We start from the raw sequence: 11,539 nt of genomic DNA, 5'->3' as shown, positions 1-11,539 counted from the left end.
TGCTTGAAAATTCTTTGCAAGCTGCAAAGAAAATAGTTTGCAATACGAACCTATTCTTTGCAAGCATTTTGCAGTGTGGCGTCCTATGCGGGGCGTGAGGCGACTTAAACAGTCACACTCTAAGCTTGTCTCTCTGCGGACTTGGATGTTTTGACAAGAATAAAAATAACTTTCTGCACTCTAAATACACTCTAAGCTTGGACAAATTGTGTTTTAACAAATTGTGTTTAAAGGGTTTTAACCCATTAGTCAAAATTAAGGAACAAATTTGCATCCGATCTGGATGTGCACGGAACCGTTAGCTTATTAGGCACAAAATCGTCCTCTTCCATTTATTTTACAGGGTTAATTTCTGAAGTAATTTTGAAAACCGGTTACAGCAGAGGCGTTTCGCAATAAAAGCTTTTATTTATAGTGTCGCTAGCGACACTTAACAATTATTGTTCATATTATTGATGCATCATGTGTAAAAGGCACTTGATAGTGTCCCGTTTCAGGCGTTAAAGAGGTGCCTCACCTTGAACGATATGAGATTGTAATGCACCGGCGAAGGGTGTCCGGCGCGACAAGGGGGGGTTCCCACCTCGACCCTGCCAGAGCGGGAATGCATATTCAGTGTGACGGTGCATTTCCTGAGTTTGGTCACCGCCGCCGCCGGCGAGGGCCTGCCAACGAACTGCAATGTGTGTGGCACGGCGGTGTGGGCGCGCAGCACAGTGGCACCGGATTGGGATTCAAAACGTGGCGCGCGGCGTAGCTGTGTGTTCGGACAGAGAGAGAGAAAGAGAGAGAGAAAGAGAGAGAGAGAAAGAGAGAGAGAGATAGAGAGAGAGAGAGAGAGAGAGAGAGGGGGGGGGGGGGGGGGGTATTTAACGGTCCTGTGCATGCAGAAGCGCAGCCCGACGCAGTCCACCTGTCAATCACGGACAACTCATTTGGGATTCTTCTCTCTCTCTCTTTCTCCAGCCCACTGGCTGCCGCTGCTGCTGAAGCCGACCGAAAATGAGTAATTATGCATATTATTCTCCTGGGAAGCCAGCGCGGCCCGCATAGCTCTCTGCTGCGGCCCGCGCGGCGCGGAGACGCCCAGGGGACTAACGGCCGAGCAGGGGCCGGCAGGGGCCCCCATTCAGAACGCTTTCGACCAGTTCACACACTAAATTCCTCACCTTGCAGGGGCCGCTCGCCTCCCACCTACAGCAGCGCAGAGGAAGTCGGCGGGGTGGCAAGAGGGAGCGAGAGAGAGAGAGAGAGAGAGAGAGAGAGAGAGAGAGAGAGAGAGAGAGAAGAGCAAACAGGAGCCGCGGCCTACGCGCTCTTCCCAGGATGTCGTTCAATTTACCCAACTAATTCACCACGTTGGCCATATTGGTTGTTGTACCTGTCTCTTTTTTTAAATTGAAAGTTTCGGCCATAACTCGCGTCGTGTGCAACTTGTTGCAGAGACTGCTGAACTGAATGAGTCTCTCTCCGTCGTGGTCATTACCGCTCTAAACACCTCGGGGGTATTAGTAGTGATCCTGGTGAGCCGGGTGAGGGAACCAGTCCCCCTTCTCACATGTATCTCGCCCCTCCTCCTGGCCCGACCGCACCCAATGACTGTCTCATTATCGAAAACAGTCCCGTTTCCTCGCGCGCGGCACCGACGGCCACCACCGGCCTGCTGACAAAATATTTTCTTTTCCAAGATCGTTTCCTTCAGCAGCGCCTCCAGCGCCTCCGGTGTCTGCCAAGCCGCGGGGCGGGGAGCGGCCGGCAGCAGCAGCAGCAGCAGCAGCAGTTGCGGCGCCCGAAATCCCTCCTCCTCCTCCTGAGGGTGTGTGCCACTCATCCTGACGCTATTAATGCGGGACCTGTAGGACCCATTGGGCACTTGTCCGGAGATATTAACGTCGTGTCGCTCTCTCTCTCTCTCTCTCTCTCTCTCTCTCTCTCTCTCTCTCTCTCTCTCTCTCTCGTTTAGACAGGTGGGTGTGTGGGCGCTGCCGGCGCTATTGGGAACGCGTGCGTGTGCGTGTGTGTGTTCGTGAGATGTTGCCCTTAGGGACTTCCCTCCCCCGGGGGAAGTCAATCAAAACGCGCCCAAAATTACGGTTCGAGTTGATTTTATTTCATTATTATTTTATTATTTCTCGGGCTTCGTCTGCGGAGGCGTGATGAGGGTCGCGAGCAGCCCCGCGCCAGGCCAACATCAAACAAACGTTTTGAGCGGCGAAACTGTAATAATAATGATAATGGTAATCCTAATATAACGCAGTAATCAGAATGTTAATGTGGGGCGGGTAAGGCGCCCCGGCCCGCGCGCGCTCTGCTCGCTCAGCCACAACCGTGGCGCGCGGTTCCGTTTCTCAAAGCAGCGGGATCAGGGATACTCCACCCTGCCATAATTATGTCCCGCTCCAGTAAGCGGCAACATATGATTTTTCGCACTGTGCACCACACACACACACACACACACACACACACACACACACACACACACACATTCACACACACATACACACACTCGCACAAACACACAAACGCACCTCAGCGCGAGACAAGAAAGCAAAAGTAAATTACTTACTTACTTCACCATTTAGATATTTTATTTAAGTAAACGATAAGCAGTGCAAATCAAGTATTGCCTGGTGCAAAAAAAAAAGGTCAGCTCCGAAACATTCCGGCTACTTCAGATCATATTTTGGTGGGGGTAATATACTAGGTACACACCAAACTTATTTGAATGTTTTTGTGCAGAATGTTCGGTCTAAACCTACGTTTCCTTTCGCACAAATTTGTACGCCAAAGTGCATGTTTTCCTATAAATGAACGCACAAAAAGTGTTCAAATCAACGCAGAATGGGTGCAAAAAATTTGATTGCTTAAATTCGGACAAATAGAAGATACAAATTGAGTTAGTGTGTAGTACAGACGACCCATTTGGTGAAAATGTAATTATCGATTATTTTAACCTCCAACTCCTACCACGAGTAAATTCATCCGATCGCGCGGAACTACATTATATGGAAAGGAAATAACACGTCTAGTTTACGGTGCACACGGCTGGGGCGCCGCGCCGCGCCGCGGTGGTGGCGCGGTCGGCTGCCAATGCCCGTCCTCCCGATGCCTCTCCCATCCCATGCCGCCCACGGTAAACCCTTCCGTCCAGTTTTTCGGCCGCGCCGCCGGAGGGGTCACGGCTCATAAACACCTAAGCTGGCCCCGCCCCGCCCCACCCGCGGGGAGCATCCGACCCCGCCTAGTTTTGGCCCCGCCACGCCACGCCGTGCCCATCGTAGCGTGCTACGCGATGGTACGCGCGCACACACACAGGCACACAGGCACACAAAACACAGGACCACTCATTGAGTCGAATGCAGGCGGGTAGCAAAGCGGGTACTTTAATCAACCGCTTCATTACGTATTCATATGTTCCGGGCGCAAAAGAAAAATGACCGACGAATAAACGTGTTGTGAGTGCGTGTGTGTGGGCGGGTGCCATTTGAGTGCGCCCCGCTCGCTCGTCCGCGCCGCTCCAAGTGTTTACGTGGCGAAAGGTTCGTGAGATCCGCTAATAATAATAATAATAATTACAGACACAGAAATGACGTCAGTTTGATTTGCATGACGCAATTATTAGGTAAGGACACACGTGTCCTTGCACATGGACGAATGTTAGAAATAATATCACAATCACACTCAAAACTTTTTACAAGAAGATTTGCCTTGTAACTATTAGAGTTTTTGTGCAATGTTAACTTATCAAGACATTCTTTAGTACGATTAACAAACTTGTTCTTGGTTTTACTAAACGATTTACTAGTACCGTAATTATGATACTGGGAAAACGTTTTAGTAATACTGGAAAAAAATTAGTGATACTAAAGAATTTCTTGATGTTATACAACAGCACAAAACTTTAGTATAGTTACTAGGCATATTTTCTAGTAAAAAATTAATTTCGCACTGGACAAATTCATGACATTCTAAAAATCACACTTATGCACGCTTTGAGTGTGGAGTGGCCACAGCTACAGCAGCAGGCAAAGCACCTGCGCGGATGTATCGGCGAAATCACTGGGCAGTCATCAATGACGCATGAAAATATCGCCACGGCATTATGATTATTATTATGGAGTTTTTTTTTCTACCCTCTTGCCCAGCGCGAAGAAGTGGTGATGATGGGATGGAAATACTAATAATGACCGAGAGCAACAGGTGCAGGTCCTACTTACATGTACGCTGCCCAGGGCACCTTGCGTAACCTCCTCGCTGCCCACTACCTCCTCCTCTTCCTCCCCCTCCTCATCACCTTCCTCATCACCTCTCTTACTCACCGGATCGCGTGTTGACGGCGGGGTGCGCCGTCGACGGCGTGCCGCCGTTGGCGCCACCGCTGGGCGGGCCGGCTGCAGCCTGGCGGCCATCCTGGGCGTCGTCCTCGTCGCTGTCAATGTGGGGGATGGCCGCCAGTGGGTCGTCGAGCGTCGGTCCTGGACCCGGGCTGGCAAACGGCATGGTGCCGGGGCGACATCCAGGACCACCCTGCAAAACCACAAGAAGAGCTGGGTCAGGCGTGAGCTCCTCGTCGGCATGCTCGTCTCCAGGCTACTCTGTCCTCGCCAGTCGTCGGTCTTTCTCTACAGACGAGGATTTTCAAATGCATACAAGTTTCTTCACAAATTTTCATGTAAACGTTTCAGTAAATACACCTCAAGCCTCCTCCTAATACCGCCCTGAAACTCTACCTCCACCCACACTTGCCCGCACCCAATGCCCTCTCTTCCTCACCACCTCCTCCTCCTCCTCCTGGTAGCGTCGCTCAGATAGGATTCCTGAAAGTTCAACACCTTCCCGCGTCGGCGGCTACGTTTTTCCCCCCTTTTGTGAGTCCGGCGCCTGGGCGCGCGCGCGCACGTTTGAGTGTGTGCATGTGTACATGTGTTCATGTGCGTGCGTGTGTGTGTGAGTGTTGGTGTGTTTCTTGTTCTTCTGTTAGTGCGCCGCACTACTTGTTATATTTCAGTTCGGGCGGGACGCCGCGCTATCAGCGAGAGCTAACTGGAACGTCAAGCGAGATGTACCTGTGTTTGTTCACCGGCCTGGAGATAAGTCGGATGCGGAGCCTAATCTAGACCGTAGGAGTGCACTGCACGTGTGTGTGTGCTCGTGCGTGCTCGTGTGTGTGTGTGTGTGTGTGTGTGTGAGTGCGTAGTGCCAGAAATATACGAGGGTCTGTGTCTCCTTTGCTGAAAATGCTCCAGCAAGGCGGAGAACGGGCAAGCGGGTAGTCCCGTTTGCGCCAGAGGGGCGCTCCGTTATCCCCCGCGACGTAGCGATACATAAGATGACCGCAAAATTTCGCACGATATTCCCCGATGCTCACTTTGAGTGTACGTCATTCGCTTGCAATTCCGTCATTTGCGAGGTCATTCGATACATCACGTGCGTAAACGTCTATATAAGCTGACAATCTAACAGTAACAGTAAGGACTTGTAACGGTAGGACAAAACTAATGCTCGACAAAACGTCTAACCTTTACGACCAAACAGAAGTGGGTCTATTAGCGTGTCGACAGTTGCAAATTTCTTACCAACAGTGGGACATTCACACAGTTGCAAGTTGCACCCAAAAAAATGTGTTCTCAATTCAAGTATTGTTCTTAAAATTTTGAGCCCCATTTCTTGTTTTAAGTCCTATTTGTTCCTTAAAACAAGAAATGGGGCTCAAAATTTTAAGAGCAATACATGAATTGAGAACACATTTTTCTGGGTGTGCAACAGGGCATTTTGTCCCACTACTGTTTGATTTTCAGAGTACGACGCTGGGTGCGCGTCTCAACAGGGCGGCTTAACTCTGTACGTTACGATATGCGACGCATATACGTACGCGCAAGTCGTTTTCATCATGTTTTTTTTCCTGATGATTTTTTTCCCGTTTTGGTTGGTGCCTCTTGGCTATGACAGGTAAGTCCGACGCGAGGAATTTTCCGCACGGCACCGACGTCGACGACGACGGCCCGGCGGCCACCACAGGGGCGCTGCGGTCCATTGTATTGTCACGGCGGCACGTCCGTGGTGCGGCGGGGCGGGGCGGGGTGGGGCGGCTATATGAGAAAACCACGAGAAAGTGGCATCACCCCGTGCTAAATGAACCTTAGCATCGCATCCCCCGCGCGCCGCGGTGCAGGCCGCCCCGGCCGAGGCCCCGGCCATTGCGACCTTAATCAAGCGATTGTCCGCTCGGATAACCATCTCGCACCTCCTTCATAGCGCCACGCCACGCCACGCCGAGCGCCCCGCACCGCTGGGATATGCATGCGAGAGCTTTAAAAATATCACCTTAAAGCTTTTGAATAGGCCGCCGCGCCGATCTGCTGATAAAAGGCGTCCAATGTTGGGAAGAAAAAAGTAATAAACGCCCCACGCGCCGCACGACTGTAGTATTGGCAGCACTAGTGCACCGCGCTTGCACTTTTACGAAAATGAGAATATTATGGCTTAATAGAGCATTTATACAACCTTATCTCATCACAGAATTTTTCATAATCTGGAAAACGGCAGTGACGAGAGAATCCGGTTGTAAAAAGATTAATCCATATTAATATTATTCTGTTTTTCCTTACAATTTTTCTTTGCAGTGCCGAGCCGGCGAGTATAGTGCGGCCAATAAAAATAACAAACGTAGGCTGGCATGGCAACTACTGTGACGCGGCTGAGTTCAGAATCGGAACAATTACAATAATGAGACGTCCAGCAGAGAGTCGTAAACAAACTATAAGCAACCGTGTGGGACGGTCGTTGTTATACGGTTATCATTAAGGTGGTAGAAATGGGAAAAGGACGGGGTGGGAAGGGGAGGGGGAGGAAATGGGAGGGACGAGTTCACTTCATTGCACAGGAGGAGTGCGCATTCTACCCACACTTTACCAAGCGGCGGAAGGTAAATTGAAACAGAGCTGCTTCGTTCTCGACGTTAAAACGCGTCCTTATCTGCAGACAAGAGTTTGCGTTGAAGGGAGCCGCACGGCACGGCGAGCGGAATACAGCGCGCCGCGCCGCGCTACTTTGTGATGCAGGTAATAGCAGGCTTGCCTGCAAATAGACTGCAGCACAGTTCCCATAGTGTTCCGCTCATGAGGTTCCGATTACACTTACCCGAGACGACGGGCAAATTGTTATGAGGAGCGAAATAATGCAATTCCAGGACAGTTATTAATATGAGATTATATTCCAGGAAAACGCCGCCACCGCGTCGTCCGTCGGCTCGGCCCTTTGCCGCTCGCCCGCGCAGCCAGGTAGCCAAATCAGATTATTATTTAAACTTCCGACGAGCAGGGGGCATACAGTTCAGCCTGTGTGCGTCCGGTGCGGTCCAGCAGAGAAATATGCCGTGGCGCAGTGTGCAATTGCATTGTGCACGAGCAGTTTGTATCTTTGAAAGCAGAATGGATTGTGGGGCAAAAGTGGGCGTCGTGCGAATAGCCTTGGTGGGCCTTATGAACAGGCGACGTTCATGGCCTGGGACTCGGCCAACAGGCGTTATTCGTCCTCAGGCAGGTGGACTATTCACAGTCAGTTAAGTGCACCGGGCGCGCCCACCCCCGTGGTCCGACCCGCCGCGGGCGCACTGCTAGGAAGTCGGACCAAAATGCATGTAGAGAGAAAAGCGAACTGCTGCGCGCATTTCTGCATCTTTTTTTGCGGAATACTATGAAAACGTGGAGATGGTATGAATAGCCACTGTTATCTGTCTCTCTGCAACCGTCAGAAAACAGTCAAGTATAAATTTTATTTTTTTCCTGCGACGTGTTTTCGCCCAGCAGGTAGGCAGGCGCGCACGTGCAATAAGCGGCTGCTGCACCTGTACTACCAGGGACCTGGATCTTATCTCCGATCAATTGACTTCGATTATTTCTCGTAATTTATAGCGTTATACAAAGCGACGGAGCAAGTTTACCTGGCGGCACGCGCCGTCAAAGGGAGAAGGAGTAGCAGCAGTGGGAGGACAGCTGCTGCAAATCAGTTTATGGGATGGAAAATAATAAACTCATTGAAGGCGAACCTTGTTGCTGAGCACTGGAGCGAGCTGCCCCCCTTTTTTTTTACAAAATGGAACAAAATATACCATGATCGATTCAGCATGTTATTGTTGATGTTTTAAAAGCACTGCTGTAACTATAAACTGAGTCGGCGGCAAATCAACCTCAAACTTTATGGTGTTTGTTACTTGCGCTCTACTTCTGACTGGCGAAGGACAGGAGACTTTGAAAAGAAGTGTTTAGTTTTGCACTTCAATTGATTTAAAATTTGAAATATGCACGGGTTAGGCAGAGCCAATTGGTGACTAAGTAGATTGTACGTCAATAGGTATGCACACTTTAGACGTTTCAAAAAGAGATGACAGCTTCACGCTGTTTGGTTCCCACTGACTGATAGCATAGCCTGGGTGAGTCTAAGTGTGCAAAATTAAGACGTTAACGAAACGTCTATAATGTGTCTCTCACGCAAGTTTGCAACGTCACTTATACCTAATGGAATTATTGGAATGTGCAAAATCACTGCACACGTTGGTATGCAAAATATTCCACTTTTTTCCACTGAGGACTTTAGGACAATTTAGTCCCTTTCAGCAGGGGTGCGTTTCCTACATCGATTGCATCAATGAATTGCATTACACCCCCCTCTCCCTACCATTCTGTGTGCGTTTGTGTTGTGTGTGTGAATTGTACGAGCACAGCAATCAATCTCAATAAATGTTGACAAACGGTGGCGACCGGTTCCTTTTTCATTTCTTTCCAAAGCAGACGAGGACGAGGAGGAGGAGGAGGAGGGGTCGAGAGCCGAGGGGGACGCGCGCGAGCTGCTCGAGGGAAAGCCCATATATGCGCCCAGGTGCAGTTGGGGGAGGGCCCGCCGCTCTGCCACCGCACCGCTACAAGGTGAGGGAGGGCGTGGCGAGGCGCTGCGCTGTGGCCGACATGGCCTGTATTGTAAGCTAATTCGAGTGCGACAAGTAAGTTATTGTGTCCTGCGGCGCGGCGGCGGCAGCGGCATGGCACAGTGCGTTATGTGAGGAGGTGTTACGGTAGAAAGCGGAATGCAGCCGTATTGAACAGGAGCCTTGCGAGCGCGCGCGCGTGCGTGTGTACCAGTGCAGCACGCGCATGTCATACGTTTTACTTTCTTTCCGAACAAAAACTAACTTCACCACCTTGTACTCCTCCGCAGGCACCACTATAACAATGTGTCTGGTGCAAAAGAAAAACGACCAGCTGACTGTTTAGGTCGTCAGCAGGTAAATGCAAGTGATCATCATAAGTGCCCTGTGAAATCACTGCTAACGCATCCGGAGGCTTAGTATGCCGCAACTAATGCCCTCTGAGTCATTCGCAGCCATCGTCTGTTCAACGTGATTTTGTCGGAATTAAAAGTGAGGTGGCCGAAGGGAAATATAACTATAGCCCCTTCCCCCCCTCCCCCGCAGAAAAAACATAAATGAAAAGTAAATGAATGAATGAGTTTATAATGATTTTAGAACATTTTTGTGTGCTTTGATTTTCTTGAGGGTCGAGTGTTGCAAAAACAAGAGGAATAAAAGTAAAATTCACAAAAGAATGTACGAGTATCCAGAACACATTTTTCCATTATCCTTTTTGGAAAAACCTCCAACAACATTTACCTCTTTTTTCTGGAATCAAAGTCCAACGCGTTTTAGTACCTGCCACACTTTAGGGTGTGACATGCGCCCATACGAATCGGCGCGCGATTTCGAGACGATTTACTTTGCGTTCACGTGGTGGCTGTCTGCTGCATCCGTCGCTTCCTCCATCCAGATACCCATACCCACCCACCAGCTCCTCCCGTTTCATCATTCTCGCGGAGGATTCATTCGCAACACTCATGTCAGTCTAGCGGACGGCACGGGTCGCGGCGCCGCCGCCGCCGGGCCGGAGCAGAGCCGAGCGGCCACCGTATGGGAGAGCCAGCGGCGCATGAAATTGAGGAAATCAATCGGACAAAACTCGTTGCCCTACTGACTTCTGCAACACGCAATCCTTTTTGCGCGCGCGGCCGCGCACCATAGACCCACAAACGCAAACACACACGCGCACCGTGAAAATGGAGACTTCACATGCAAGTATAGTGAGGGCGAAAGGAGATCGACATCTGTGTACACTGAAAAAAAATTGTTGTCACTTAACAACAAATTTGTTGTTAAGTTTTTAACTGACTCGTGCTGTTGTACAACAGCTTCGTTTGTCAAATAACAGCAAAAGTTGTCCAGTAACAGTAATAAAAAAGTCATCAAAAACAAAATGGTGCCCAATAGTCCAATATCAAGAATGCATTGACAACAAACGTAGTTGTTTCTTAACAACTTCTGTTGTTCTCGAACAACTAAGCTGTTGGTCAACAACTGAGCTGTTTTTTAACAACTAACTTTTACAGTGTAGACTTGGAAATTTCCGAAAATTTTCAGAAAATCTCCTGCGCCTGAATTTTTTTCTTATTTTTCCGTGAATTTTCCGGAAACTTTCCAGGACCTCCAACCCTAAATCTGTGTGTTGGAGGCTCGGCATCATCGTCCCGCGAGGTGTGCCAGTCGCATTATGACCACAAAACGAGCCGCACCGTGTGCCTCTGCCGCCGCCGCCTTCTCAAACAGCATCCTTCAAGCACTGCCCCCCTCTCCTCATCCTCTCCGTGCCGTCATGCAGTGCCTCTTGAGGGACTGCAGGGGTTATTTCTGTCCGTGAAGCGCAGCGCGCAGGCACGATGCTGCACCGCACTGCACTTGGCATTCCTGGCCGTTCGGGAAATTGCACTCACGCGCGATAATATTTTCCTTTTTATTTCTTCATTTTTGCTTTGTGGCCGTTGCCGCCCTCTCCTCCCCTGTTATCTTAACCCCTCTGTACCTTTTCTTATTCTTTTTTCGTCGTTGTTTTTGTAATGAAGATATTTTTACTCGCGCACGAAGTTTATTTCCTCCCGGGCACGGCAGGTCGGTAGCCAGCCGCCGATGATGTGGACCTCGCTCACCTCGCCTGTCCTCATCCTCATATAAGGGAACGAGGGGCTGCTGCTGAGAGAGACTAAAGGCTAAGGCACAACCAGATGTGAGTAAAGTACCATGCCGACCGGCCGCCACCACGGCCACGGGAGCGCCCACCACGAGTGCCACCAGGCTCCCCATTACCCTTAGGGCCCGTGGCCGCCCTAGGGTGCCCCCCGCCGCGCGCCCCACCGGCTGCGCCCCGCAGCGCCACGCCCCCCCCCCTCCCCCTCGGCCACAGCAGGGCGTTGACCCACATCCTTCCCGGGACATCAGTCACACAAACCTTAGGCAGGCGCGGGCCCGCCCCCCCTTGGGCCCCCGCCCCTTAGGGCCGATGTGCAGGACCTGTCGTACGAGGCGACGCGCCTGGCGAGGTAATCGCTACACACGTCGAGAGCTCGCTCTCGGGGCTTCGAGTGAGCAGTGTGTGTGTGTGAGAGAGAGAAAGCATTTCTCTCGCTCTGGCTTACACGTCGTCGTTCTCCGTCTGTCTAG

The sequence above is a fragment of the Frankliniella occidentalis genome, unplaced genomic scaffold, assembly GCF_000697945.3.
Source record: "Frankliniella occidentalis isolate FOCC.00 unplaced genomic scaffold, Focc_3.1 Scaffold135, whole genome shotgun sequence".
NCBI lineage: Eukaryota > Metazoa > Arthropoda > Insecta > Thysanoptera > Thripidae > Frankliniella > Frankliniella occidentalis.
Note: the sequence above shows the minus strand (reverse complement) of the source record.